The following is a 16,237-nucleotide window of genomic DNA, read 5'->3' as shown; positions in this document are numbered from 1 at the left end:
CACTGCTGAGTATGCTGAGAAGAATGCCATCAAGCGACCTTGGGGAGATATCTTATACAAAAATCTTCCACCCAGGTCCAGAATTGAAGCCATTGCTCAAGGCTTCTATCCTTGCATGGTTCGCGGACTACAGCCAGAGAATGCTGACCCATCTTCTCTGCTATGGTGTCGTGACGACAATCTGTTCAAGTGCAACTACAAGTTTGCCAAGGACTCTGCAGCGAAGAACAAGGAGTCGCTGGGATTAGACTTCAACCCCGGTCCCTCTGCTCCTCGGGCCGATGGCACACGCGATGCTGAACCCAATATCATCGGGCCCTTCTACAACCTTGAAGGTCTCATCACTCATATTGCTGTTCAGGGGGCAGCCGTGGAGCACTCTGCAGACGACGCTAATTCTGATGAAGCGCCTACTCCACCAAAACCATAGAAACCGAAGAAACCCAAGGCTTCAAAGCCCTCCACTGCACCAAGAGCTTCGCGTGCGAAGCCTCTGGCCACTGCTCCTCCTGCACCAAGTGTGCATTCTGAAGATCTCTCTCGCATCTCCAAGACCGAGAAGAAGAAGAAGCCGATGCAGATTACTGGTCAAGCACTGACCCCAGCTGCCATTCTGAGGAATGAGACTGAAGCCATTGATCTGTCTAGTGACGACGATCTTGGCGATGATGCTCTTGAGCTGCTGATAAAGAGCAAGCAAGAGGCGTAAATCTTCAACGATTTGCCCCTCTTTGACGTGGACATATTGAACAATTTCATTGATGAGTGGTTTGACAGCCCAAACCTCAGTTTTGATGATCTTCAGCTCCCAATTGGCCTCAGCATCTCCTTCCATGGAGCCATTGCTCCTGAGCTGGCTCTAGCTCAGAGGATTGTTGAACTGAAGAACAAGATTGACTATGAAAAAGCCCAGTTCAAGAAGCACATGGCCAAGCTCAGTGTGACTGATGTCCAAAACTTCAAGCAAATGATGCATGAGCTCAAGGAGGCGTTTCACAAGAAACATGAAGAAGCAAAAGGTTCACAAGAGTGAATGAAACACCTCGCTGCCAAATGTGTTCAAGCTCACAATGAAGCCGAGAAGCGCAAGGCACTTGGGCGTCCTGGCATCGACCCCAAGATGGCTGCCAAGAAGAAGAAGCCTGCTGTGGCCCCAGCTGAAGCATCCAGGCGGGAAGAACCTCGCATTGTCTTCCCCGCCAGCATGACAGGCTCGAAGCCTAAGGTCCCCACAGTTGCTTCAGAACTCAAGAAAACAAGGGCAGCTGAAGCTGAAGCCAGAAAGCGCAAGTCCAAGAACACCACTGATGATGCTCCACCGACCAAGAAGAGAAAGACAAAGAAGAAAGACCGGGCTGCTCCCACAGAGCCCCTTGTCATCGAGCCAATCTTAGTTGCTCGTCCTGCGTCTGAACACGGAGAGCGTCGTTTAATAGTTCACAAGCCTGCTACCACAGAGGCTCCTGAAGCTCAAGAAGATCCAGCTGTTGACCACACCATAGATGAAGACATTGGTCCCCAAGACAATGTAGATGATGATGAAGTCCTTCTTCAGATTGAGCACCAATCGGTATCATCGCCTGTTCTCACGAACAACGAACTCATCAGCATTGGTCGTCCTTTGACGCCAATTGCTCAGGATGATTCATGGGCTGATCACCCTCAAGACTCCCCACGTCAAGAAGAATCACCACGTACTCCCCCAACTCAAGTCACCATTCCAGTGCTTGATGATGACGACTTTGTGGCCCAGACAACTCCCTCTCCACAAGCTTCACCCGCATTTCGCAGGCTTCGCAAAGGACCAAGGCCACAAGTCACTCTTTTGAGTGTTCCAGAAGGAGAAGAGCACCACCACTCAGTATCACGCCAAGTGTTTCCTGAAGCCACTCCAACTGCGAACGTATCAGAGTCTGAAGCCAAAGTTGCTGAAGACATTCCGGCTGCATCAGCCGATGAACAAGAAGAACCCAGTCAAGAAGAAGAACGTGTTGCTACACCCCCGTCCAACCATGAAGTTGTTCTCGAGGAGAACGTGTCCGACCCTCCAACTACTCAAGTGGAGGTTGATAATATTGAGGCGGCCACCAACACCAACACTGAAGCCAATGACATTGTCATGGCTGAAGCAAATGTGGCGCCAGAAGTGAATGAGCCTGAAGCTTCTAATGCACCTGGAGTCAATATTGCACCTGAAGCCATTGTACCACTAGCAGCTCATGTCAATGTCGATGCTCCTGTACCTCCTCCAAGGCCACCCACTATTGAGCTGGCATTTGATCGCGGGCAACCTGTCATGGTTCGCTGGCCCATTCTGGTTCCTCCTCCTACTCCCGGACCTCAATTTGACTATCATGTGGAGCACATGCCTCAGGTCCAGAAGCCAAAACCAAGGCCGCCAAGGTTTCCAGGTACTGCAACTTCACCAGGATCTTTCAATGTGAATGGCTTCATTGCACACACCACCTTCTTTGACAGCGACAAGAACCCATACTCGAAGCCAAGAATTTCATCTGGTCGGTTTTGGAGCTATCAGCAGCGCGGTTACTACTCTTGTGTTCTTTATTATCAAGGGTGCATCTTTCCCCATATGCGTCTAGACTGCGAAGCTATTGCTGGCCTACCCTGCTTAGAAGAAGCCCTTGATTGTTTCCAAGATGCTGGTCTGCTACAATTTGTGACTGATAAAGAGCACTGGAATGAAGAGCTTCTGCTACAATTCTATGCCACCCTCCACATTCACGGCTACAACAGGGATCCGAAGACATGGATCCTTGAGTGGATGACAGGCAATGTACACCACGAAGCCAAAGCTCTTGATATTATTGAGCTCACTGGCCTACCCACTCCGGGTGAACTCTTTGAGCCTGGTTGTCAGCTTCACCGCAATGCTTTGGAGAGCATCTTCCAGAAGCCTGAGCCCAACATGAGCCAAATGTTGAGCATGATGAAGCCACTGCCACGCGATGCTGAATATCCAAGGGAATTCTTTGTTGAAGACCTAGAGTATCCGCCCCGCACTATTTATCATATTATCAGGCGAACTCTATGGCCTATCAAGGGACATTCTCCTGTAGCGAAGCTTGAAGGAGCAATGAAGACATTGGTTTTCTATATCTTCAATGGCATCAGCTTCAATGCTCAAGACTTCTTCATCAGGCAATTGGCTGCATCTAGATCTGATCTTTTTGGGTTGAAATTCTATGCTCCATGGGTAATGCACCTCATCAAGCTTCACTCTGCTGTCAACTATCAGCCTTCTGCGCGCAATCATCTCATATTCTTGCCAGAGGTTGATCTGTCTATCGAAGCCATCTACCCAGAGCCTGCCAAGGAGCCAATTTATCTTCACAATGCCGATCATCAAAGCTTCACTCAACCCATTGAAGGAGTTCTGGCTGCTACTCGTGTTTATCCTTTGGCTGGCAATACACATGCACCTCATCGTGCCCATACCGAAGCCACTGAAAGCACAATTGCTCAAAGGCCTCGAAAGCATTCTCGTGTTCTCAATGACCGAGAGCTTCTAGTTGCCCTGCATCAAAAACAGGATAAGCATCACGACTGGCTAAAGCGTCAGATACAAAGTCTCTTGGTGGATGTCAATCGCATTCGCAACCTTGCCACCAAGAATGCATTTGTCACTCATGAAACCTGTCGGAGGTCATGGAAGAGTCTGACATTGCTTAGTGCTGAAGCTGATCTTCAAGACGACGGCTTCACAGAGAGATTCAAGTTTGATTCCACTCCTCCTAGGAATGCTGTCTTGCGTCGGACTCCCTCACTTGAAGATTCTGAGTACTCATCCTCTGCAGCAACTGTCAATGCAAGAGTCATCGATGATGAAGATGATGCTACTTCACCACCTCCAACTTTGGCGCGTATTGACACTGCACCAAGTTCTTCTGCACCACTGAACCTCAACGACGACCATGCTGCTTCACCTACTCCTCATGGGAACGAGTAGAGGCTCTATGTCTTCAAACCTTTTTGGTCCTTACTGACAAAAGGGGGAGAAGCATATGAGTTGATAGTCTTCAAGCGGGTCCATATGGGTGGTTGCTTTATATTTTGCCAAGTGTTTACAACTCTCGCTTTTGACACTTGTGGTTCTTTGAGTTGTAACAATTAAACTTGATGGTCGTCTGCTACCTTTTTCTGCCAACTATGTGATGCGACGATAAATTCCGCATGTGCGATGATAAATCCCGCACGAAGTCATATTGCAGACGTCCATTTTTCATTATGCATGTCATTATCTTCGTTATATCTTTTCATGCATGATGAATCCTTCATAAGTTGAAGAGGATCTCCACAAGTACAACCTGCCATGTGCATTTGCAATCCAAAAGCAAAATACTTATATGCACATCTTCAGGGGGAGCCTTTTGCTACTTATGAAGACAATACCTTAATCCTTTACAATTTCACATACTTTTATCCCCGTTGAAAACTTCAACCAGTTTGTCACCAATCACCAAAAAGGGGGAGATTGTAAGTGCATCTAGTGCCACCCCTAGTTGGTATTGGAGTATTGACGACAAACCTAGTTGAGGGACTAATGTGGTTGAGAGAATTGCAGGATAACACAGGTAGTAGTCCCTCATTGATTCAGTTTACCTACCGGAGATGACCCCTAAAAATGTATGAAGACATTGAAGACAATGGTGGTATGTGAAGACAATTCACATCGAAGTTTACGACTCGAGAAGATATTCACGTGAAGACTATGGAGTACGAAGACATAGCTGTTTCGTAGTTTCCTTTTCTTCTTTGTTGAGTCATAGGAACCACCGTACTGTTAAGTGGGGTCCAAGTGAACAAAGTCAGAGTGACTGAAGTGATGCTCAACCAAATCCTATGTCTTCGAGCGAAGGCAATGAGAGCAAATCTTATCCACAGCTAGATGAGTCAGCTTTACTTGTAGCCCAAGTCAAGCTGCCGCGTGTGTTTGAAATCTGACCGTTGGAACACGTGTCAGTTCCTTTGTGACCCAGGGTCATTTCGGACAAATCAGGTCGGGTTGCCATGTGGCTATAAATAGCCCACCCCCTACACCATAAATCAGTGGCTGCTCAGAGTTAGTGCACGGCTTTTGTCGTTTGAGAGCAACCCACCTCGAAGCTTTTGAGAGAGAGAAATCCTTGGGAGGACAAAGCCCAAAACACCCAGAGCCAAAGAGTGTTAGGCATCACCGAAGTCTTTCTGTCCGCGTGACCTGGAGACTTGTTACACTTGAGGACTGTGAATCCTCCAGCCGGTTAGGCGTCGCGTTCTGAGCATCCAAGAGTCATTGTGGATTGCCGGTGAACGAAGTCTGTGAAGGTTCGGAAGTCTACCTTGAAGACTTACCAGAGTGATTGGGCGAGGACTGGGTGTCCTTAGATCAAGGGGAATAAGGTGAAGACGCGGTCTTCTGAGTTGAATCTCAGCCTCCCTAACCAGACGTACAGTTGTCACAGCAACTAGAACTGGTCCAACAAATCCTTGTCCTCATCAAGAGACTGGTTCTATCTTCTCCCTCTCTTTACTTACAGTTTGACTTCGTGAAGTCATTGCCTGCTTGCATTATCTGTTATCTTCACTGTGTGATGACTATTGTTGTTTGGCTTCATACTGTCTTCCATCCTGATCCATTCTACCTAGCTGCTATTAGTCTTCGTGCTTTCACTTCATTGAATACTTGACTATGGCTTGCCTAGTGTAGTCTACCTTCCGCTGCATGTTAATAGGTTTATTTCTATCGTTTGTCTTCGAAACTTCCATGTTTTGAAGACTTTCATAAAAATCGCCTATTCACCCCCCTCTAGTCGATAACTAGCACTTTCAAGTTGCCTTTGGAGATGAGCATGATTCCAGGTCTGAAACTTTAACCTTCGAAGTGGTCAAGATCAAGAGTCCTTATCATGCTCTGTTTGGACGGCCGAGTTATGCTAAGTTCATGGTGAGGCCTTGCTATGTGTACTTACAGCTTAAGATGCCGGGTTATTGCTACCTCTTGAGCACTGCGTTGGTTTTCCCTTGAAGAGGTAAGGGTGATGCAGTAAAGTAGCGTAATTATTTCCCTCAGTTTTTGAGAACCAAGGTATCAATTCAGTAGGAGACCACGCTCAAGTCCCACGTACCTACACAAACAAATAAGAACCTTGCAACCAAGGCGATAAAGGGGTTGTCAATCCCTTCACGGCCACTTGCAAAAGTGAGATGATAAGATAATATTTTAGGTATTTTTATGATAAATACTAAAAGTAAAGAAAGCAAAATCAGCGGTAATATAAATAACGGTAGATTAATATGATAGAGAATAGACCCGGGGGCCATAGGTTTCACTTGTGGCTTCTCTCAAGAGCATAAGTATTACGGCGGGTGAACAAATTACTGTCGAGCAATTGATAGAATTGAGCATAGTTATGAGAATATCTAGGTATGATCATGTATATAGGCATCACGTCCGTGACAAGTAGACCGACTCCTGCCTGCATCTACTACTATTACTCCACACGTCGACCGCTATCCAGCATGCATCTAGAGTATTAAGTTCATAAGAACAGAGTAACGCTTTAAGCAAGCTGACATGATATAGAGGGATAAACTCATGCAATATGATATAAACCCCATCTTTTTATCCTCTATGGAAACAATACAATACGTGTCGTTTCCCCTACTGTCACTGGGATCGAGCACCGCAAGATTGAACCCAAAGCTAAGCACTTCTCCCATTGCAAGAAAGATCAATCTAGTAGGCCAAACCAAACTGATAATTCGAAGAGACTTGCAAAGATAACCAATCATACATAAAAGAATTTAGAGAAGATTCAAATATTGTTCATAGATAATCTTGATCATAAACCCACAATTCACCAGATCTCGACAAACACACCCCAAAAGAAGATTACATCGAATAGATCTCCAAGAGAAACGAGGAGAACTTTGTATTGAGATCCAAAGAGAGAGAAGAAGCCATCTAGCTAATAACTATGGACCCGAAGGTCTGAGGTAAACTACTCACACATCGTCGGAGAGGCTATGGTGTTGATGTAGAAGCCCTTCGTGATCAATGCCCCCTCCGGGGGAGCGCCGGAAAAGGCCCCAAGATGGGATCTCACGGGTACAGAAGGTTGCGGCTGTGGAAATAGGGTTTTTGGCTCCTCTGCTGATGGTTTGGGGGTACGTAGGTATATATAGGAGGAAGAAGTAGGTCGGTGCAGCCACGAGGGGCCCACGAGGGTGGAGGGCGCGCCCCCTGCCTTGTGGCCTCCTCGTTGATTGCTTGACGTCCACTCCAAGTCCTCTGGATCGCGTTTGTTCCGAAAATCATGTTCCCGAAGGTTTCATTCCGTTTGGACTCCGTTTGTTATTCTTTTCCTTCGAAACACTGAAATAGGCAAAAAAGCAATTTGGGCTGGGCCTTCGGTTAATAGGTTAGTCCAAAAAATAATATAAAAGTGTATAATAAAGCCCATTGAACATCCAAAATAGATAATATAATAACATGGAACAATAAAAAATTATAGATACGTTTGAGACATATCAAGCATCCCCAAGCTTAATTCCTGCTCGTCCTCGAGTAGGTAAATGATAAAAACAAATTTTTTGATGTGGAATGCTTCTTAGCATAATTTTCAATGTAATTCTTTTTATTGTGGCATGAATATTTAGATCCGAAAGATTCAAGATAAAAGTTTATTGTTGACATAAAAACAATAATACTTCAAACATGCTAACCAAGCAATTATGTCTTATCAAAATAACATAGCCAAAGAAAGCTTATCCCTACAAAATCATATAGTTAGGCCATGCTTCAATTTCGACACACAAAACATTCTCATCATGCATAACCCCGATGACAAGCCGAGTAATTGGTTCATACTTTTTAACGCGCTTCAGCCTTTTCAACCCTTACGCAATACATGAGCGTAAGCCATGGATATAGCACTATGGATGGAATAAAGTATAATGATGGGGGTTATGTGAGAAGACAACAAGGTAGAAAGTCTCACATTGACACGGCTAATCAATAGGCTATGGAGATGCCCATCAATTGATGTCAATGAGAGGAGTAGGGATTGCCATGCAACAGATGCACTAGAGCTATAAATATATGAACGCTCAACAAAAGAAACTAAGTGGGTGTGCATCCAACTTGCTTGCTCACGAAGACCTAGGGCATTTCGAGGAAGCCCATCATTGGAATATACAAGCCAAGTTCTATAATGAAAAATTCCCACTAGTATATGAAAGTGATAACATAGGAGACTCTCTATCATGAAGATCACGGTGCTACTTTGAAGCACAAGTGTGGAAAAAGGATAGTAACATTGTCCCTTCTCTCTTTTTCTCTCATTTTTTTGTTGGACCTTCTCTTTTTTTGGTCTCTTTTTTTATTTAGTCCGGAATCTCATCCCGACTTGTGGGGGAATCATAGTCTCCATCATCCTTTCCTCACATGGGACAATGCTCTAATAATGATGATCATCACACTTCTATTACTTACAACTCAAGAATTACAACTCAACACTTAGAACAAAAATATGACTCTATGTGAATGCCTTCGGCGGTGTACCGGGATATGCAATGAATCAAGAGTGACATGTATGAAAAAAATTATGAATGGTGGCTTTGCCACAAATACGATGTCAACTACATGATCATGCAAAGCAATATGACAATGATGGAGCGTGTCATAATAAACGGAACGGTGGAAAGTTGCATGGCAATATATCTCGGAATGGCTATGGAAATGCCATGATAGGTAGGTATGGTGGCTGTTTTGAGGAAGATATAAGGAGGTTTATGTCTGATAGAGCGTATCATATCACGGGGTTTGGATGCACCGGCGAAGTTTGCACCAACTCTCAAGTCGAGAAAGGGCAATGCACGGTACCGTAGAGGCTAGAAAATTGTGGAAGGTTGAGAGTGCGCATAATCCATGGACTCACATTAGTCATAAAGAACTCATATACTTATTGCAAAAGTTTATTAGCCCTCGAAGCCAAGTACTACTACGCATGCCCCTAGAGGGATAGATTGGTAGGAAAAGACCATCGCTCGTCCCCGATCGCCACTCATAAGGAAAGCAATAAAAGAACACCTTATGTGTCAAAATTGTCACACAACTTTTACCATACGTGGATGCTACGGGACTTGCCAACCTTAACACAAGTATTTCTCAATTTCACAATTACTCAACTAGCACACTCCAATATTACCACCTTTATATCTCAAAACACTTATCAAGTATCAAACTTCTCATGATATTCAATGAACTCAATATGGAAGTTTTTATTATGCTTATCTTGGATACCTATCATATTCAGATTAATTTCACTCATGATATTCAATGAACTCAATATGGAAGTTTTTATTATGCTTATCTTGGATACCTATCATATTCAAATTAATTTCACAATTAAAGAAAATTACCATGCTTTTTAAGACTCTCAAAATAATATAAGTGAAGCATGAGAGATCAATAATTTCTATAAAATAAAACCACCACCGTGCTCTAAAAGATATAAGTGAAGCACTAGAGCAAAAACTATATAGCTCAAAAGATATAAGTGAAGCACATAGAGTATTCTAACAAATTACGAATCATGTGTGTCTCCCTCAAAAGGTGTGTACAGACAGGATGATTGTGGTAAACTAAAAAAGCAAAGACTCAAATCATACAAGATGCTCCAAGCAAAACACATATCATGTGGTGAATAAAAATATAGCCCCAAGTAAAGTTACCGATAGACGAAGACGAAAGAGGGGATGCCTTCCGGGGCATCCCCAAGCTTAGGGTTTTGGTTGTCCTTGAATTTTACCTTGGGGTGCCTTGGGCATCCCCAAGCTTAGGCTCTTGCCAATCCTTGTTCCATAATCCATCAAATCTTTACCCAAAACTTGAAAACTTCACAACACAAAACTTAACAGAAAATCTCATGAGCTCCGTTAGCGAAAGAAAACAAAACACCACTTCAAGGTACTGTAATGAACTCATTATTTATATTGGTGTTAAACCTAATGTATTCCAACTTCTTTATGGTTTATAAACTCTTTTACTAGCCATAGATTCATCAAAATAAGCAAACAACACATGAAAAACAGAATCTGTCATAAACAGAACAGTCTGTAGTAATCTGTAACTAACGCAAACTTCTGGAACTCCAAAAGTTCTACCAAAATAGGAAGACCTAGATAATTTTTTTATTGATCTACTGAAATTGGAATCAGTATTTTATTACTTTCTGATTATTTTTAACAATTGTTTTCGTGAACAGAAAGTTTCTGGAATTTTCAGCAAGATCAAATAACTAACATCCAAGAAGATCCTATAGGTTTAACTTGGCACAAACACTAATTAAAAAACAAAACCACATCTAACCAGAGGCTAGATCAAGTATTTATTACTAAACAGAACCAAAAAGCAAGAAAATAAAATAAAATTGGGTTGCCTCCCAACAAGCGCTATCGTTTAACGCCCCTAGCTAGACATAAAAGCAAGGATAGATCTAGGTATTGCTATCTTTGGTAGGCAATCCATAAGTGGCTCTCAAAATAGATTCATAAGGTAATTTAATCTTATTTCTAGGGAAGTGTTCCATGCCTTTCCTTAACGGAAATTGGAATCTAATATTCCCTTGCTTCATATCAATGATTGCACCAATCGTTCTAAGGAAAGGTCTACCAAGAATAATAGGACATGAAGGATTGCAATCTATATCAAGAACAATAAAATCAACGAGCACATAATTCATATTTGCAACAATAAGAAAATCATTAATTCTTCCCATAGGTTTCTTAATAGTGGAATCCGCAAGATGCAAGTTTAAAGAACAATCATCAAATTCACGGAAACCTAGCAAATCACACAAAGTTTTTGGGATCGTGGAAACACTAGCACCCAAATCACACAAAGCATAGCATTCATGATCTTTAGTTTTAACTTTAATTGTAGGTTCCCATTCATCATAAATTTTTCTAGGGATAGAAACTTCCAACTCAAGTTTTTCTTCATAAGATTGCATCAAAGCATCAACGATATGTTTTGTAAAGGCTTTATTTTGACTATAAGCATGAGGAGAATTTAGCACGGATTGCAGCAAGGAAATACAATCTATCAAAGAGCAATTATCATAATTAAATTCCTTGAAATCCAAAATAGTGGGTTCAACCTCTTCAATCTCACTTTTACCAACTTTTGCATCAAGATCTAAAAACTCCGAATTTTTGGGATGCCTTCTACCTAAAGTTGACTCATCTCCAGTCCCATCATTATGAAGATTCATATTGCAAAACAAGGATTTAATAGGGGACACATCAATAACTTTTAGATCTTCATCTTTATTCTCATAGAAACTAGAAGAACACGCCTTCACAAAACAATCTTTCTTAGCACGCATCCTAGCGGTTCTTTCTTTGCACTCATCAATGGAAATTCTCATGGCTTTGAGAGACTTATTGGTATAATGCTTAGGTGGAATAGATCTGAGCTTCAAAGAATCAACATCAAGAGAAATTCTATCCATGTTCCTAGCCAATTCATCAACTTTAAGCAATTTTTCTTCAAGCAAAGTATTGAAATTCTTTTGCGAATTCATAAACTCTTTAACACTAGTCTCAAAATCAGAGGGCAACTTATTAAAATTTCCATAAGAATTGTTGTAGGAATTACCATAATTATTAGAGTAATTACTAGGGAACGACCTAGGATTAAAGTTTCCTCTATACGCGTTGTTACCAAAATTATTCCTACCAACAAAATTCACATCCATAGTTTCATTATTATTCTCAATCAAAGTAGACAAAGGCATATCATTAGGATCAGAAGAAACACTCTTATTAGCAAACAATTTCATAAGTTCATCCATCTTTCCACTCAAAACATTAATTTCTTCAATCGCATGAACCTTTTTACTAGTAGATCTTTCAGTGTGCCATTGAGAATAATTAACCATAATATTATCTAGGAGTTTAGTAGATTCTCCTAAACTGATTTCCATAAAAGTGCGTCCCACGGCCGAACCTAAAAGATTTCTAGAAGCAAAATTCAATCCGGCATAAATTTTTTGTATAATCATCCACAAATTCAAACCATGAGTAGGGAAATTACGTATCATTAATTTCATTCTCTCCCAAGATTGTGCAACATGTTCATGATCAAGTTGCTTAAAATTCATAATATCATTTCTAAGAGAGATGATCTTAGCGGGAGGAAAATACTTAGAGATAAAAGCATCTTTGCACTTATTCCAATAATCAATACTATTTTTAGGCAAAGAAGAAAACCAAGTTTTAGCGTGATCTCTAAGAGAAAACGGAAATAGCTTCAATTTAACAATATCATTATCCACATCTTTCTTCTTTTGCATATCTCACAAATCAACAAAGCTATTTAGATGGGTAGCGGCTCTTCACTAGGAAGGCCGGCGAATTGATCTTTCATGACAAGATTCAACAAAGCAGCATTAATTTCACAAGATTCAGCTTCGGTAAGAGGAGGAATCGGAGTGCTAAGAAAATCATTGTTGTTGGTATTGGTAAAGTCACACAATTTAGTATTGTCTTGAGCCATCATGACAAGCAAGCAATCCAACACACGAGCAAACAAGAAGCAAGCGAAAAAAGGTGAACGGAAAAAGAGGGCGAATAAAACGTCAAGGGTGAAGTGGGGGAGAGGAAAATGAGAGGCAAATGGCAAATAATGTAATGCGAGGGATAAGAGTTTGTGATGGGTACTTGGTATGTTGACTTGTGCGTAGACTCCCCGGTAACGGTGCCAGAAATCCTTCTTGCTACCTCTTGAGCACAGCGTTGGTTTTCCCTTGAAGAGGAAATGGTGATGCAGTAAAGTAGCGTAAGTATTTCCCTCAGTTTTTGAGAACCAAGGTATCAATCTAGTAGGAGACCACGCTCATGTCCAACGTACCTACACAAACAAATAAGAACCTTGCAACCAACGTGATAAAGGGGTTGTGAATCCCTTCACGGCCACTTGCAAAAGTGAGATCTGATAGAGATGATAAGATAATATTTTTGGTATTTTATGATAAAGACTAAAAGTAAAAAAAGCAAAATAAACGGTAATAGAAATAAAGGTAGATTAATATGATAGAGAATAGACCCGGGTGCCATAGGTTTCACTAGTGGCTTCTCTCAAGAGCATAAGTATTACGGTGGGTGAACAAATTATTATCGAGCAATTGATAGAATTGAGCATAGTTATGAGAATATCTAGGTATGATCATGTATATAGGCATCATGTCCGTGACAAGTAGACCGACTCCTACCTGCATCTACTACTATTACTCCACACATCGACCGCTATCCAGCATGCATCTAGAGTATCAAGTTCATAAGAACAGAGTAACGCTTTAAGCAAGATGACATGATGTAGAGGATAAACTCATGCAATATGATATAAACCCATCTTTTTATCCTCGATGGCAACAATACAATACACGTCGTTTCCCCTACTGTCACTGGGATCGAGCACCGCAAGATTGAATCCAACTCTAAGCACTTCTCCCATTGCAAGAAAGATCAATCTAGTAGGCCAAACCAAACTGATAATTCGAAGAGACTTGCAAAGATAACCAATCATACATAAAAGAATTCAGAGAAGATTCAAATATTGTTCATAGATAATCTTGATCATAAACCCACAATTCACCGGATCTCGACAAACACACCCCAAAAGAAGATTACATCGAATAGATCTCCTAGAGAAACAAGGAGAACTTTGTATTGAGATCCAAAGAGAGAGAAGAAGCCATCTAGCTAATAACTATGGACCCGAAGGTCTGAGGTAAACTACTCACACATCATCGGAGAGGCTATGGTGTTGATGTAGAAGCCCTTCGTGATCAATGCCCCCTCCAGCGGAGCGCCGGAAAAGGCCCCAAGATGGGATCTGACGGGTACAGAAGGTTTCGGTGGTGGAAATAGGGTTTTTGGCTCCTCTGCTGATGGTTTGGGGGTACGTAGGTATATATAGGAGGAAGAAGTAGGTCGGTGGAGCCACGAGGGGCCCACGAGGGTGGAGGGCGTGCCCAGGGGGGTTGGCCCGCCCCCCTGCCTCGTGGCCTCCTCGTTGATTGCTTGACGTCCACTCCAAGTCCTCTGGATCACGTTTGTTCCGAAAATCACGTTCCCGAAGGTTTCATTCCGTTTGGACTCCGTTTGATATTCTTTTCCTTCGAAACACTAAAATAGGCAAAAAACAACAATTTGGGCTGGGCCTCCGGTTAATAGGTTAGTCCCAAAAATAATATAAAAGTGTATAATAAAGCCCATTGAACATCCAAAACAGATAATATAATAGCATGGAACAATCAAAAATTATAGATACGTTGGAGACATATCAGTTATAAGGGCACCATCACAGTGCATGGGAGTCGCAAGGTGGCCTTGGAGTGTGAGGAAGGTGATGTGGCTTATGCTGAATCAGTTTGTGCAACGGAGGAGTTGAAATTTTAGAAGGATAATGTTGACCCAGCAGACATGACGTCCTTGAAAAAGCCAACCACAGAGCATGATCCTTCATTAAAGTTCAAATCGGCAGATGATACTAAATTGGTTGATTTCGTCCCTGGCGACTCATCTAAGCAGTCCAACATCAGCGCTAATCTGGATCCAAAGTAGGAAAGCGCGCTCATCGAGTTCATCCGTGAGAACTGGGACATCTTTGCATGGAAGCCTTCAGACATGCCGGGTGTACCAAGGGAACTCGCTGAGCACACTCTTAATATTGATCCAAAATTTAAGCCGGTCAGGCAATTTCTTTGTCGATTTAATGAGGAGAGGCGGAAGGCCATCGGTGAGGAAGTGGCCTGGCTCTTGGCGGCCGGTTTTATCGTTGAAGTTTTCCATCCTGAGTGGTTAGCTAACCAGGTGCTGGTACTCAAGAAGAATGGCACTTGGTGGATGTGTGTGGATTACACGGACTTGAACAAAGCTTGTCCGGCTGACCCGTTTGCTCTCCCTCATATTGATCAAATCATTGATGCTACGGTGGGTTATGAGCGTTTGAGTTTTTTGGATGCTTATTCTGGTTATCATCAGATCAAGATGGAAATTAAGGACCAGGAGAAGGCAGCCTTCATTACTCCATTTGGAGCCTTCTGCTATGTGTCTATGCCTTTTGGGCTCAAGAGTGCCCAGGCGACTTATCAGCGGTGTGTGCAAAATTGCCTTCACAATCAGATTGGACGCAATGTTCATGCTTATGTAGATGACATTGTGGTGAAGTCAAGAGAGAAGGAGACCCTGATTGATGATTTGAGGGAGACGTTTGACAATCTCCGGGTCTACAAGATGATGTTTAACCTGGCTAAGTGTGTCTTTGTTGTGCCAGCAGGCAAGCTCTTGGGTTTCCTGGTTTCTAACAGAAGCATTGAAGCTAATCCGAAGAAGATCAAAGCCATTACTTCATTGGCTAAGCCGGTGTGTGTTAATGATGTTCAGCGTCTGGCGGGTCGTATTGCGGCTCTGAGCCGGTTCATAAGCCGGCTGGGTGATAAGGCTATTCCTCTTTATCAGATGATGAAGAAAATAGATCACTTTGTTTGGAGTGATGCAGCTAATCAAGCGTTTGAGGATCTGAAGAAACAGTTGGTTGAGCCGCCTGTGCTTGCTGCCCCTATTGATAAAGAGCCTCTGTTGTTGTATGTGGCTGCTAATAGCCGGGCCGTTAGTGTAGCCATCATGGTGGAAAGGAAAGAAGCAGGCAAGGAGTACCCGGTTCAACGGCCGGTTTACTACATCAGTGAGGTACTTATCGAATCCAAACAGAGGTATCCATACTGGCAGAAGCTTGTGTATGGGGTTTTCATGGCAAGCCGGAAGCTTAAGCAATACTTTCAGGGTCATCCCATCACTGTGGTTAGTTCTGCTCCTTTAGGAGAGATCATCCAAAACAGAGAAGCCACATGACGGGTTGCTAAATGGGCCATTGAGCTTGGGCCTCACGGCTTAAAGTATGTGCCACGCACGGCCATCAAGTCCCAAGCACTCATGGATTTCATCAATGATTGGACAGAATTACAAGCACCCGAGGAAAAGCCGGATAATACATATTGGACTATTCACTTTGATGGATCCAGACAGTTGGAGGGCTCGGGGGCTGGAGTCGTCTTGACTTCCCTGCGAGGTGACAAATTTTCTTATGTTCTCCGGCTAATGTTCCCTTGTACTAACAAAGCAGCTGAGTATGAGGCCTTACTCCATGGTCTTCGGATGGCTAAGGAGA

Source organism: Aegilops tauschii, chromosome 7 (assembly GCF_002575655.3).
Source record: "Aegilops tauschii subsp. strangulata cultivar AL8/78 chromosome 7, Aet v6.0, whole genome shotgun sequence".
In the NCBI taxonomy this organism is placed as follows: Eukaryota; Viridiplantae; Streptophyta; class Magnoliopsida; order Poales; family Poaceae; genus Aegilops; species Aegilops tauschii.
This window is presented reverse-complemented; position numbering follows the sequence as displayed.